Source organism: Ovis aries, chromosome 17 (genome assembly GCF_016772045.2).
Source record: "Ovis aries strain OAR_USU_Benz2616 breed Rambouillet chromosome 17, ARS-UI_Ramb_v3.0, whole genome shotgun sequence".
Lineage (NCBI taxonomy): Eukaryota > Metazoa > Chordata > Mammalia > Artiodactyla > Bovidae > Ovis > Ovis aries.
This window is the reverse complement of record NC_056070.1, coordinates 8,061,037-8,077,102: the sequence shown is the minus strand read 5'-3', so window position 1 is coordinate 8,077,102 and position 16,066 is coordinate 8,061,037.

The window sequence follows — 16,066 nt, the reverse complement described above, 5'->3', positions numbered from 1 at the left end:
TCTTCTCATCAGGTGTCCAAAGTATTGGCGTTTCAGCTTCAACATCAGTCCTTCCAATGAACACCCAGGACTGATCCCATTCAGAATGGACTGGTGGGATCTCTTTGCAGTCCAAGGGACTCTCAAGAGTCTTCTCCAACACCACAGTTCAAAAGCATCAATTCATTGGCGCTCAGCTTTCTTCACAGTCCAACTCTCACATCCATACATGACCACTGGAAATACCATAGCCTTGACTAGATGGACCTTTGTTGGCAAAGTAATGTCTGTGCTTTTCAATATGCTATCTAGGTTGGTCATAACTTTCCTTCCATTGTTAGTAACCAACTGACAGAGAATATAAGGCCACCATAGCGAGTGGAACATGCTCTGTCCCCTTTCCAATGTCTATATCAGAAGCTCTCTCTCTCCTTTTTCACTATAATAAAACTTCTGCCACACAAAAGCTCTGAGAGATCAAGCCTAGTCCCTGATCCTGAAGCTAGATATTCTTCTTTGGAGATCATGAATCTGACATCTTTCACCGTAAGCTATCAAAATGCAGGTTTGATCCCTGGGTTGGGAAGATCCCCTGGAGGAGGGTGAGGTTACCCACTCTAGTATTCTTGCCTAGTGAATCCCATGGTCAGAGGAGGCTGGCAGCCTACAGTCCATACAGTCTCAGTCAGTCAGACACCACTGCGGTGACTGAAAATGCACACACACACACACACACACACACACACACACACACCAAGACTATGACAACTGGACTATTGGGAAAAGGGGAAATTTGGGCTAAGCCAGGTACAGAATGATGCTCAGGGCAAGAAAAGGGGTTAAAATTATTATTTTTAAAGAAAACTAGCCTTTAAGGGTTATCTTGATAACAATTAAATAGAATACTGAAGAGAAATTTTTACACTGTGACTGTCACACTCAACCAGCTCATAGGGACAGAGACTGCTCACCTTTGTGTCCTAGCACACCTGGGAGGAAGGGAGAAAGGGAGGGCGGGAAGGAGGGAGGGAATCCTTGCTCTTCCTCACCCTGCAGGGCTACCCATGGGAGAAATCGCTTGATTACACATCAGTGGAGCAGAATGCCTGCCCTTGGGATTTTTCCATTTAAGAGATTCACTATAGGGATTCACCATGGGATTCACTATGGCATTCATGCTATACTCCGTTTTTGCTTTCTCAGGTCAGAGCTTCTTAACAGACAGCATGTCTGTCCTGAAAGCAGCGCCACTGCCCTCCAACCAACCCTCCGTTTCAGACAACAGCTCTCTCTCTGAGGTATTCCCTAGCAATCAAATGCCGAGTCTTCCCTGTAATTGAATATTGTGTACTTCACACATTCCCTATTTTCAGTCAGAAAAACACAAACCTACTCCAAAGTTGAGAAACATTTGTCCAGCCATTTTTTCACAATAGAGTAGCACACTGAGAGAAATAGTCGATGGTGGTTAAGCTCAGTTCAGGGCACAAATATGGATTATGTGTTGTGTGCTGGCAATGGTCCTAGTCACGAGCATAAAAATTCAAGACGTCCTCCCCACTCCTGAAAATCTCACAGTCTGAAGTGGGGAGAAGGACACAGAAATCATTTCTGCGCAACCTGTTTAGTGTAAATGTCTCTGTACATGTATAATAAAGAAGGACACCGTGTTAAATACTCCAATTAACTTTCTCCTGTTCCTACAACTTGTTCCTCAGGTTCTTTCACTTAGGAAGTTTTTTGTTTTTTAACGTTTCTTGCATTTTTGAACTTTTTTATTTTATAGTGGAGTATAGCTGATTAATAATGCTGTGATAGCTTCAGGTGGATGGCATAGAGGCTCAGCCATACACAGACATTCTCCCCCAAACTCTTTTCCCACCCAGGCTGCCACATAATGTTGTACAGAGTTCCCTGTGCTGTACAGTAGATGCTTGCTGGTTATCCATTTTAAACATAGCAGTGTACATGTCCATCCCAAACTCCCTAACTACCCTCCCCTTCCCTGATGTGGGGAATTTTAGTTTGAAATTAACTTTAATTCATTTAACACTCCTTATATCCAGCAGATATTGTGTTAACTGCTTTATAGAAATTATCTCAATTCTTAACAGCCCTGTGAGATGGACATTACTTCCACATTTTAAAGATGAAACTGAAACAGAGATTTAAGTCACTTGCCCCAGTAATAAAATTAGCAAAGTGAAAAGGTTGATATTAAATAGTAATCTGTCTCCAAAATTTTTATCTTTCCCCAGAAACCTAATACTTGAGAGCATAGCTGCAGTGGATCATGATTATGACTGCAATTACCACTGTCTGAAAAAGTGGCAAGTTTGACTCCAATATCTCAGTCCTCAAACAATATTACTTTTTCAGGATTATGTTCATTTAGGTCCAACAAATGCTCTCATGCATTCCATTTCTGAATATACACTCATGTTACAAAGGCAGTTAACCTTGGGGACATCAAAAAAATAATTTTAGAAGAAAAGTATGCATAGTTCCCTTTGATAATATGTGCTTAGTTACTCATTCATGTCCGGCTCTTTACAGTCCCAGAGACTGTAGCATACCAGGCTCCTCTGTCCATGGGATTTCCCAGGCAAGAATACTGGAGTGGCCTTTGATTACATAATCTCCTATAATTAACAATTTCCAACAACTTACCATTGTCTTTAAGGAGGTCCAACCAGTCCATCCTAAAGGAAATCAGTTCTGAATATTCATTGGAAGGACTAATGCTGAAGCTGAAACTCCAATACTTTGGCCACCTGATATCAAGAGCTGACTCCTTGGAAAAGACCCTGATGCTGGGAAAGATTGAAGATGGAGGAGAAGGGGACGACATAGGATGAGATGGCTGGATGGCATCACCAACTTGATGGACATGAGTTTGAGTGAACTTCTGGAGTCGGTGATGAATAGGGAGGCCTGGCGTGCTGCAGTCGATGGGGTCACAAAGAGTTGGACACAACTGAGTGACTGAATTGAATTGATTGAATGACAATTGCCTCTAAAAACGATTTCCATCCAAAATATGAATTCTGGCATTCAAGGTCCTGTCATAATGTCTTCCACCTCCACTGTGGAGTCTGTCTTTACAAACCCCATTTTGAGCTTTCTTCCTCCTTAAGTAAAACTATCAGGAATTTCTCACTTATCAGGCACTGCCCAATAAAGACAAATCTCTAGTATCCAATCATTTGAATGACTGATATCAATATAGAGGGACAATTTTGTTTTGGTGATGTTACAAAATGACAAAAATTATTGTCATCTTCATTCCAACCAACTATATTTAATTAAGAGGAAAAAAAAATAAGATTCTATTATAATTCAAGTTTGTTGTATTCTGCCTCCAGCCTAAAGATGTTTTGTTTCTGTCTCTTAAGATCAAGTTCAATTATATAATTTTTTTAATTTGACTAGAACAACCATGTGACAACCATGTGACAACTACTATGATTTTGATCTGATCTGCAGTTTTCTTTTATTGTAAAAATTTTTTTCAAATGCTATGTATATGCACTGGGGAACACTAGAAATTACAAAGAAGCAAAATTAAAATTAAAACACATATTCCTACAACCAACAGACTACTATCCTTGACCTTTCAGTGTATAGCCATGTTTCAAGTGAGATATTTTCTCTCATAATTTGCTTTTTGAACACTCAGATTTTAAAAGTGTGTTTTTCCACTATTAAATGAAATCTGTTAACCATATTTCCTGTTAAATCTCTGTTAATGAGAAAGTACTCTCTAGCACTTCCCAGGTGGTGCTAATGTTAAAGAATCCTTCTGCCAGCACACGAGATGCAAGAATAAATAGGTTCAATCCCTGAGTTAGGACAGTCCCTTGGAATAGGCAGTGGTAACCCACTCCAGTATTCTTGCCTGGACAGAGGAGCTTGGTGCTACAGTGCATGGAGTTGCAAAGAACTGGACGCAGCTGAGCACACTGCTGCTGCTGCTGCTGTTTAGGCGTTTCAGTCGTGTCCAAGCCTGGGTGACCCTATGGACTGTAGCCCATCAGGCTCCTCTGTCCATGGAAGTCTCCAGGAGTGCTGGAGTGGGTTCCCATGCCCTCCTCTGGGGGATCTTCCCAACCTAGGGATCGTCCGACTGAGCAGGCACGCACACACGCACACACACACACACACACACACACACACACACAGATGCACACGCACACTCTATGAATGCCCCAGAGAGGGGACAGATGAGAAGAAAAAGAGTTGACCTTCTACGGAGACACAAAATCACTTGAGAGCAAATTTCTGTCTTTTAGAGATAATTTCATGACTATCCACAGTCAGGTTAGCAGCACAGCTGGTAGTGATGGGTTCAGACAGTTTAGAGGGGCGATGTTCAAACTGCTTCTCAGTCAAGATGGAAATGTTTCCCAATACTAAAGGATAGGAAGAAGGATGGAAAGGCATGAAAGCAGCAAGTCTAAAGCAGAAAAGAAACCATTTATTCTCTAGTTCCAATTTTTAAACAACAATAGAGTCAGATTTTGCCTTTTTGCCTGGCCTTGTACTACACACCTTAAAGCATTAATGCATTTTATACTCACTTAAACCCCATGAGGTCAGTACTATTACATCTTCTCTCATGGATGAGGAAAATGAGGAATAGAAAAGGTAAATGACTTGCCCAAGTTCACACAGCTAGTCAATACAGGAGTCAGGGATCAAATTCTGGCAACCTGACTCCAGAGCCCAACAGTTGACAACTGCTCTATTTTGCCTCGTTCAATCATCAAATTCTCTGAAGGTCAAATAGAGGAATGGAAAAAGAAAATGCCTGCAGGGAAACAGGCAAAACCAATGGAGCTGTGTTCTCCAAACTACGGGGACAACTTTGAAATGCAAACCCTACCAGCATTTGTTAGGGCACTTCCTGAACAGACAATAAACAGAGGAGGTGGTTTCAAATGAGTAATCTCACAAATATGTCATCTTTGCAAGCCTGCCACTCTGGAACATGGCCTTGACTCTATCTTACAAATCTCCCATGAAGAGCTGATACAAGGACATCTCTGGTAGTCCAGTGGTTAAGAATCTACCTGTCAATGCAGGGGACACAGGTTCAAACCCTGGTCCTGGAAGATCCCACATGCCACAGGGCAACGAAGCCCATGTGTCACAACTATTGAGCCTGCATGCCTAGAGCTGGAGCTCGGCAACAGGAAAAGCCACAGCAATGAAAAGCCTACACATTGCCCCTACAGAGTAGCCTGACTCACTGCAACTAGAGAAAATCCACCACACAGCAGCAAGGACCCAGCATGGTCAAAACTTCATTCATTCATTCATTTTTAAGAAAGAAGGGATCCGAAAATAATTTTCCGTGTTCAAATTTTATCAATAGCTAAAATGTGTCACCACAAGATCTGTACCAAGGTACCACATTTTTTAAAAGGAAGTGGCATGGGAGAGAGCTAAATAATATAGATAAACACAAAACACATGAAGCTAAATAGTATAGATAAACCAAATAATAAACCAGATAAATATAGCCACAGAACAAATGGAAACTGTGACTGAAACTCTGTATGACATAAAAGGAATCTTAAATAACTAATAAAGAGTTTTATAAAATAAGAACTCAAAGCAAAGACACAAGAGTTTAGAATAACTGGCAAGATACCAGAAAGAAATGAAAGTGACCTGGCAGATCTTAGAAAGAAGTAAAAGAAGAAAATAAATCACCATAGAAATGAGACTCATTTTGAGACAGTGAAACACTGCTGGAAGTAATAAGGGACACAGAAGAGAGGAATGAGAAAAAAGAAAAAGAAAAGAAAAATGCAAATAAAGAATAGAGAGAAAATGACTAATCGTAAACACGAAAGATTCTACCATAGGTCTTTGGTGTCTCTAAATAAGAGAAATAAAGTAAATTTTTACAAAGTTATGTCAAAAAAGCAAAGAATAAATCAAAGAAAATTTAAATCTAAAGATGGAGTGATATGACCACCTAAAAAATAATTGACTCACAATGCGTAACACCTAAACTTAATCTGAGTAAAATGAGAGGACTTCAAATAAAGAATCATTTAGTCATTGAGGGCAGGAAGGAACAGGCCATCTATAAGGGGAAAATTCAGGATCAACTTAGACTTCTCCTCAGCAACATTCAACACCAATACATAATTGAGAAACACCTGAAACTTCTTCAAGAAAGACAAGTGACCCAAAGACTTAATTTCCAACCAAACAAATCTCAAATGTAAAGGTAAGATAAAGCATTCGGGGTGGGGGTGGGGGGTGTTAAACCTCAAAGCACACAGCTCCAGCTCACAGGTGGCTCTGGCTCTCTTCCCTCCATCAGCAGCCACACCATCTGGACACGCTGGGTGTGGGTGAGACTTGAGTTCACGTTAGATGCAGGCTCCCACCAGTGCCACTGGGCACACAGGACTGTACAGAGACGCTGCCACACAAGGACATCACATCAAGACAGGCATAGTAACTGCGTCACCTGGTTTCACAGAGACACAGAAAGTTAAAATGAGAAGACAGAGAAATTTGTTTCAAATGGAAGAACAAGAAAAAAAAAAAAAACCCTGATAAAACAACTAATGAAACAGAAATAATTTACCAGACAAAGAGTTTGAAGCAAGAGTGATAAGAATGTAAATTAAATTAGGGAAAAGACTAGATGAACAGAGTGAGATTTTCAATAGGGAACTAGAAAATAAAAAGAACCAATCAGAACTGAAGAATGCCATAGCTGAAAAGAAAATATACTAGAAGGAATTAACAGGAGAGTAGGTGATATAGAAAAATGCGTAAATAAGCTAAAAAGCTTTTGAATAGTAAAGAAAATAATCAACAAAATGAAAAGACAACTGATGGAGTGGGAGAAAATATTTGCAAATGATATGATAAACAAGGGATTAATATCCAAAATACATAAACACCTGATACAATTCAATCAACAAAATCCATAACCCAACAAAAAAAAAATGGACAGAAGACCTAAATAGAGATTATTCTATTTCTATAAGAAGAAAAACAGATAAACAAGGACATGAAAAGATGCTCAGTATCACTAATTATCAGAGAAATGCGAATTAAAACAATGAGATATTACCCCACACCAATCGTGACTATCATCACAAAGTCTACAAATAGCAAATGTTGGACAGGGTGTGGAGGAAAGGGAACTCCCCCACTCTGTTACCAGAAGGCAACTTGGCGCAGTCATTATGGATTTTGTTGGAAGCTAACAGTATGAAGCGTCCTCAAAAAACTAGAACTAGAACTATTATATGATCCAGCAAACCCATTCCTGGGTATATATCTGGAAAAAAAAAATGAAAGCACTAATTTGAAAATATACCTGCACTAACAGCAGCACTATTTACAATTACCGAGATATGGAAGCAACCCAGGTGACCACCAACAGATGAATGGATAAAGAAATTGTGGTACACATATACAGTGGGATAGTACATACACATATACTACATATACACATGTATATTATATACACATATATATGCTGCAGTCCCCGAGGTCGCAAAGGGTCAGACACAACCGAGTGACTGACCTGAACTGAACTGAAACAAAAGCGATGAGAGCATGAAAAGAAAACACGATAGAACTATTTCAATAAGTATGAAGAGGTGCTTTCTAAATAAACCTAGAGCATGTAAAATGAAAGGTTGCTCAGTTCAACTACGGAAAAACTTCACACAGCAAAAAACAGAACAAAGTACCAAAACAAGGTTAACAGACAAGCTAGGAAAAAATATTTGTAACATTCTGCATTGTTGTTGTCTTCAGTCACCCAGCCGGGTCCGACTCTTTGTGACCCCATGAACTGCAGCACAACAGGCCTCCCTGTCCCTCACCATCTCGCAAAGTGTACCCAGTTCATGTCCATTGCATTGGTGATGCCGTCCAGCCATCTCCTCCTCTGATGCCTTCTCCTTCTGCCCTCAATCTTTCCCAGCATCAGGGACTTTTCCAGTGAGTCAGCTGTTCCCGTCATATGGCGAAAGTACTGGAGCTTCAGTTTCAGCATCAGTCCTTCCAAAGAGTGGTCAAGGTTGATCTGTTAACATCGACTGGTCTGATCTCCTTGCTGTCCAAGGGACTTTCAGGAGTCTTCCCCAGCAGCACAGTTCGAATGCATCAATTCTTTGGTGTTCTGCCTTCTTTACAGTCCCGCTCTCACAACTGTATGTAACCACTGGGAAGAGCATAGCCTTGACTCTACAGACCTTTGTCAGCAGAGTAATGTCTCTGCTTTTCAATACACTGTGTAGGTCTGTCATAGCTTTCCTGACAAGAAACAATCATCTTCTGATTTCAGGGCTGCAGTCACCATCTGCAGTGATTTCAGAGCCCAAGAAGTGGAAACCTGTCACTACTTCGACCTTTTCGCCTTCTATTTGCCATGAAGTAGTGGGGCCAGATGCCATGATTTTAGTTTTTTTAATATTTAGTTTTAAGCTGGCTCTTTCACTCTCCTTCTTCACCCTCACCAAGAGTCTCTTTAGTTCCTCTTTGCTTTCTGCCATTAGAGTGGTATCATCCACTTATCTGAGGTTGTTGATGTTTCTCCCCTATCTTGATTCTAGCTTGTAACTCATCCAGACTGGCATTTCTCATGATGTGCTCAGCATACAGGTTAAACAACAGGGGGACAGCAGCCAGTCTACTTTGCATTAGACTGGGACTAAATTCCACTGCATACATTGGTCGAAAATACCAATCGGTAACCCAGCAGAGAAGCTGGCAATGATTATGAACTGTTGGTTTATACATAAGGAAATACAAAACAACTCTAAACATATGAAAAGATTCCCAGTCTTATGTAATAAGAGAAATACAAATTAAACCTACTGAGAGGTATCATTTTCTACTTAGCAGCTTGACAAAAAATTTAAAACTTTGACAACACAGGCTTTGGTCAAGGTTTTGAAGAAACAGGTAGTTACATATTACTAAGTGCAAATTTATACAACTTAAACCAAAAGAAATTTGACAATATATATCAAAAGTGCTGGGCTTCCCTGGTGGCTCAGACGGTGAAGAGTCTGCCTGCAATGCAGAAAACCTGGCTTCTATCCCTAGGTTAGGAAGATCTCCTGCAGAAGGGAATGGCAACCCACTCCAGCATTCTTGCCTGGAGAATCCTATGGACAGAGGAGCCTGGTGGGCTACAGTCCACAGGGTCACAAAGAGTCGGACACGACTGAGCAACTAACACACACATGCACACACATCAAAAGCGCCATGGACTTCCCTGGTGGTCTAGTGGTTAAGAATCTGCCTGCCAGTGCAGGGAACTAGGGTTCCAACCCTGGTCCCAGAAGATTCCACACACCATGGAGCAACTCAGCCCAAGCACCTCGATAATGTCCCCTCACGCTCTAGAGCCTGTGCTCGGCAACAAGAGAAGCCACTGCGGTGAGAAGCCCACACGCCTCACCAGAGAGTGACCCCTGCTCGCCACAACTAGAGAAAGCCGTCACGCAGCAAAGAAGACCCAGTGCAGCCAGAAACTCAAACATGAACTTAAAAAATTTAAAGTGCCCGTACACATAACTTTGACCCAGAAATTCCACTTCCAGAATTATATCTTACGATACACGTGAATGTTTGCCAAATAATACATGTCCAACAATATTCTTCTTTGCCTCTCTTGGGAAGATTGGAAAGGACCTAAATATTCATCAACAGGAACTGGTTAAATAAAATACACAACATTTATATGCTGGAATCCTATGCAGCTATTAAAAGGAGCTCTCTAAGCACTGATATGGAATGAAAAGAGATACTTTTTTCTGTGAGGGAAAACATATTTATCATAATTCCTTTTGTGTTTGAAAAAGTAAGGAATATATAATTATATATGCCATATATAATTAAAATCAGCTCTTTGACGTGCACTGTTGTAACAGGACATTATATTAAACTAATGTTTAATTAGTTTAATTATATAATATTTAATTAGTTTAATTATAACAGAACAGAATATTAAACTAATTTGCTAATAATCAAAGCTTGAAATAAAGGGATAGTGTTTGTTTCATTGTATGAAATCGAAAACTAGTCTCGGTGTTTTTCTAATATAAACTTAGTTATTTTAACTGGAGGCTAACTACTTTACAATGTTGTATTGGTTTTGCCATACATCAACATGAATCCGCCATGGGTGTACACGTGTTCCCCATCCTGAACCCCCTCCTTCTACCTCCCTCCCTGTACCATCCCTCTGGGTCCATGGATGCAGCTGCTTTGCCTTGTTCCTGGCCTTTCTCAGAGCTTGTGACAGGACCTGACCCAGAATAGGAATATACCAAATATTCGCAGAAGAAATCAAAGATTTAAATGGAATTATAACTAAAAGAAACAATGGAAAATGTAATGTTACAAGTGTCACTGAAATTCATGATGAATTACTAAAGCTGCTATTAATCCTGGTTTCTTCTGTTCTGATTTTCGTGATTCTAGGGTCTCAGCGACTTTTCACCTGGCACATTTACTGTATCGTTAGCTCTGGAGAACAGACTGCAAAGTTTACAATGTCTTGGGCCATTTTCGTATTGTGGCACTAGCTCTCTTTTCTCTCTCTCTCTCACACACACACACACTACTCTCCATTTTACTGTTGTCAGGCTGCTCACTTCTCACACCAGCTGCTCCTCCCACCTGCTCCCCCAAAACATAACATAAACCCTCCATCTGATGCACAGAAGGGACACCAACAAAGATAAGGATACATTTCCAAAGATGGTTCTCTTCTCTATGGAGGCAGAGGGTGTTGAAAGAGCTTCAGGTAGCAGCAGATAATATGATTTCAGTTCAGACACGAAAGTAGAAACACTCTGGCATCAAACAGGAAGTAGAGGAAGTTGTGGCCTTAGATGAGGATTTTTCCTTTAAGATGATGTTCAAAATCCCAAAGCCTTCCTTAGAATGATGGCATTTATTAAGGATGACGTCAGTCTCTCCTGAGAAAGCAGTGAGATATCTAAGAATTCTTCCCTTAATTTCAGTGTCATTGTTTCTAACTAGCAATGAGGTTTAATAAGGACACCTTAGGCATGTTTCTCATCACAAAAAGTGACTCAAAAAATGTGGGCACTCTGGGGTCCTTGCAGAACATGATGTAGATGTTTTTTCTAGAAAAGACTTCAAAAGTTGCCGATAGTAGATTTTTTTTTCAATCTCAAACTGGAGTATGAAATTAAAACACCAATTCATCTATTTGTAAAAATCTGCTTGATTAAGATGAGTTACTGATATACAGTTACACTAGGATCTGCTTCTTGTTTTTCTTTGGTAGGAGTATAGCTTAATTTTATTTAATTAAATTATTTTTATTTTCATTAGAAGCCCTCTGCTATGGGAATTTAAAGCAGAAGAGATGAAGGAAGACTCAGCCACATCACTGACAATGTCAGGAGCCACTGCTAAGAATGGAAGCTGCAGAAATTGGGAGAAACCAGGTTAAGTATTACTCTTGCCTGGAGAATCCCTTGAACAGAGGAGCCTAGCAGGCTACAGTCCATGGGATCTCAAAGATCTGGACACGACTGAAGCAATTTAGCATGAGCACAGCGTTAAGTATTGAGAACCAAAGGCAAAAGCTGTGGTGGAGAACCAGGTTGACAAAGGACAAATAGAATAATCTACAGAGCTGAAACCCAGGGCTCAGACAAACCAAAAGAACAATATGAAAAGCACTCTCTTAAAGAGGCAAAGTGAACATAAGCATAGAGGTATTTACTCAAGGGCAGCACTGCCAAGTGGAGGAAAAAGAAATTACCATGTCTCCTGTCTTCTTTCATATATAATCCAACAAATATTAATTGATGACATTCTCTGTGCCAAACAGTATGTGAGTACTGGAAAGAACAAAACAAACATGTCTCTCTAACCTTGTGGAGCTTACATTATGGGGGAGGAGTGTAGATCAAATAAATAAATTAAAAGGTAAGGAAATTAAATATTTCAGATGATACTAGAGCAATGAAGGGAACAAGCAGGATGCTGAGAGGCAGAACAGGAAGAGGGGACCTATTTTAGAAAGACTGGCCAGGAAAGGCTGCCTGTAGTGACACTGAGCTGAAGCATACAGGATGAGAAGGAACCAGCCATGAGAAAAATGGAGGAACAGGTATCTAGACGAAGAGCCCAGCAGATGCAAAGATGCAGAGGAGAGATAAACTCCATCTATTCAAAGAAAATCCATGTGGCTGCAAACTGGTACTTCTTGTGTAGCCCCCTTCACGGGTTATCCCACAGCTCGCAAGCATCTAGAAATTATAGCTGCCTGGATCATAGCTCGCAAGCATCTTGAAATTATAGCCGCCTGGAGGATCTAAATTATTCTTTCATTTCCCCTTGAGAAATACTGTCTAAACCATGATCTCAAATCTGGTGATAAACAGGGAGGAAATTTTCTTCAAAAGTTGTTCTTTGTTTTGTTTTAATGATATACTTCAAATACTGAAAACCCTCCAGGAAGTTGTCTAACCAACACATATGTATTTGAATGTGTCTCCACAAAGACCCACCCACCTAACTCAGAATCACTGGCCTGTTCACATGGTTACCATGGCACCGCCTTCCTGTCGCTAGGAGCTCACTTAAACCACCTTGCTGGGTCTTGCATATAGGTCTCAGTGGGGAGAGGTGTCTGTAGGGAACCACACGGCTGAATCAGAAGGCACTGACGAGAGAGAAAAGAATTAATCATGTGGTCTACTCCTATCTTGAAGTGGTGGTGCTAATGCTAATATTTAGAAAATAAATTATTTTATGTATGAAAGATGTTTGAATCTTGGTCTACAATCCAGGAATATAAGAAATGTCACATTTCTTTCTTTTCTTCCTATGAATCTAAATAAAATTCAATTTCTGTCCCACCAGGTGTTGGGAAATTCAATTTTAGTCATCATGGGGTTTCTTTTCCTCCGGCTGACTGCCACCTCCAACTCAAGGTCATGCAAAGGTCTCCCAGTCTCATTTAGAGAGGTCAGAAATTATATTCCTTGACGGCTCTAGAATACCGCTACCTAGATCTGTATCTTGGTTCTGCCACTAAGTACTATGTGACATTGGGTAGCTTTCTTGACCTCTCTGACCATTAATAGAGCTAAGGATAGGAAGTACCTCATAAGGGTATTGGACAGTTAGATGTGTTAATATATGCAATTTTCTTAGGATGATGTCTGGCACTTTAGTATGCAGTAAATATTTGACACCATCATCATTATCATTTTTACATGATGTGAAAGTATCTGGAAATTTCCTCCAAGAACTTCCCCATTCTAGTTATCAGTGATGCCCAGTCTCTAAGGATTATCCTCATATCCAGAGGCCCTGTTGCTTCTGACTGGAAGAATCTAAGCCTCTGAAATGTTTTCCCCTCCCAGAACACCTTGAATAAGCCACAGTTCCCACTGATGTTTGAGACATTCCCCAGGAATCTCTCTGTCAGCATCTCCCCATCTTTCCTCTCCGGAACATTGAAGGCCTCTCCTCCTTCACAGAACACCCAGCAAAATGCATTCAGTGAGTTTGGTCTCATCAACAAAACAAAAGTAACCTTCAGAAAACTCTAATTAATTTTAGTGGTTTGTATAAAGACTGGCTACTTGCTTGCAGAGGATTCAGGGAGATGGAACAATATAGAGGAAACAGGCTTCCGTGGTGGCTCAGCTGCTGAAGAACTGCCTGCAATGCAGGAGACCTGGGTTTGATCCCTGAGTATAGAGAGAATAAACACGATCTTTCTTCCCCTGCCGCACTGACTGTGTCATGCTTGCTTAGATGATGCACACTCCAAAGGCTGCGAATACGGGGCAGTTGATGGCAGTTTCACAAGTGTATTCCTCTGCCCTCTGTAACAGCTGATGGCTCAGGCCTGATTCTCATCTAGATAGGCCCCAGTGATGCCCCTGGACAGAAAGACAAACAAACAATGAAGAAAGAGCACTCCAGGAGCTTGAGAAGCACCAAACGACTGGGAGATGTGGTTTGCAACTTCACTCCAATGTGGGTGCCATCCGAGTCTGCAGATTCACCCACATGCCAAACGAATCCCAAAACAACTGCAGTAAAGATAATAATGAGATAAGTGGACCAGTAGGAGACAGGAGCACCTGGCAGATTCAGAAGAACCATGATAACGGGGAGCTTAGGTTGGGGAATCAGCTAAGGGAGAGGAGATGTGAGTTCTGCCAGTGTAGGCAGGACAGTCATCCCTGACCATCTATTTATATGCAGAATCAGGAAGGGCAGCCACTCCCAGCGGGAAGCAGAATGAACCACAACACCGAAAGAAAAAAAGAAGACAAAAACCTAAAACAATGCCTAGAAACTAAATCACAGATGTAGAGAACAGATGTATGGATACCATGGGGAAACGAGGGCTGGGATGAATAGAGAGATTGGGGTTGACATGTATACACTATTTATACTATGCTTCCCTGGTGGCTCAGATGGTTAAGAATCCATCTGCCAATCAGAAGACAGTTTGATCTCTGGGTCAGAAAGATCCCCTGGAGAAGGGAATGGCTACCCACTCCAGCATTTTTGCCTGGAAAATTCATGGACAAAGGAGCCTGGTGGGCTACAGTTTCTGGGGTCACAAAGAGTCAGACATGACGGAGCGACTAACACTTTCACATAAAATTGATAACTAATGAGAAGCTACAGGGAACTCTCCTCAGTGCTCTGTGGTGGCCTAAATGGAGAGGAAACCGAAAGCTGATTCACTTTGCTGTGCAGCAGAAACTAACGCAACATTGAAAAGCAACTATACTCCAATAAAAATCAATTAAAAATTTAAAAAGAAACTAGATTAATCTACCTACAACATTGACATTTTGACATCTGCTATTATATTCTTTTGTCGATAATCTGCTCCAGAGACAGTCTCTCGTTTTCTCATATGATTCAATTCAGTTCAATTCAGTTAAGTCACTCAGTCTTGTCCAACTCTTTGCAATCCCATGAATCGCAGCACGCCAGGCCTCCCTGTCCATCACCAACTCCCGGACTTCACTCAGACTCACGTCCATCGAGTCAGTGATGCCATCCAGCCATCTCATCCTCTGTCATCCCCTTTTCCTCCTGCCCTCAATCCCTCCCAGCATCAGAGTCTTTTCCAGTGAGTCAACTCTTCGCATGAGGTGGCCAAAGTATTGGAGTTTCAGCTTTAGCATCATTCCTTCCAATGAACACCCAGGACTGATCTCCTTCAGAATGGACTGGTTGGATCTCCTTGCAGTCCAAGGGACTCTCAGCTGTCTTCTCCAACACCACAGTTCAAAAGCATCCATTCTTTGGTGCTCAGCTTTCTTCACAGTCCAACTCTCATATCCATATATGACCACTGGAAAAACCATAGCCTTGACTAGACGGACCTTTGTTGGCAAAGTAATGTCTCTGCTTTTCAAAATGCTATCTAGGTTGATCATAACTTTTCTTCCAAGGAGTAAGCATCTTTTAATTTCATGGCTGCAGTCACCATCTGCAGTGATTTTGGAGCCCAAAAAAATTAAGTCTGACACTGTTTCCACTGTTTCCCCATCTATTTACCTCTGGCAACACCTTCAACTGTGCTGGGAATGCTGTTTTCCAGGTCGACACCTCCCTCACATGTTTGGGGAAGACAGAGAAGGGAGAACAGAGAGAAGAAAATGGAGCTATGAAAAAGCAAGATCCCTGCCTGTTTCCATAGCTTCCAGGCACCAGGGTACCATCGTTCTCGGTACTTCTCTGAGCCTGGGCAGAGATCCATGCACCTGGAGAGGGAGATGGGGTTGGAGGAGTAGAGCCATCTGTTTTCTCTCTCTTCTGTCCTCCTCCCTGATTCCTCCCCTGAAGGCATGAGGTGTTGGCAGTGCAAGGACCGAAGTCCACTTCCTCAAGAGCCTATGCGTCAGTTGCGACAGCAAGGACTGGCTTTTGTTCTAAATGGCAGCTATAAGATGTGCCTTTGAACCTCCATGGTGGCCTTGGTGCAGGAGTTCATGAACCCTGGGATCATACACACCTACAAGGCATCAGCTCCTTCTGGGTGGAGAATAACTTCTTGCTCAACTAA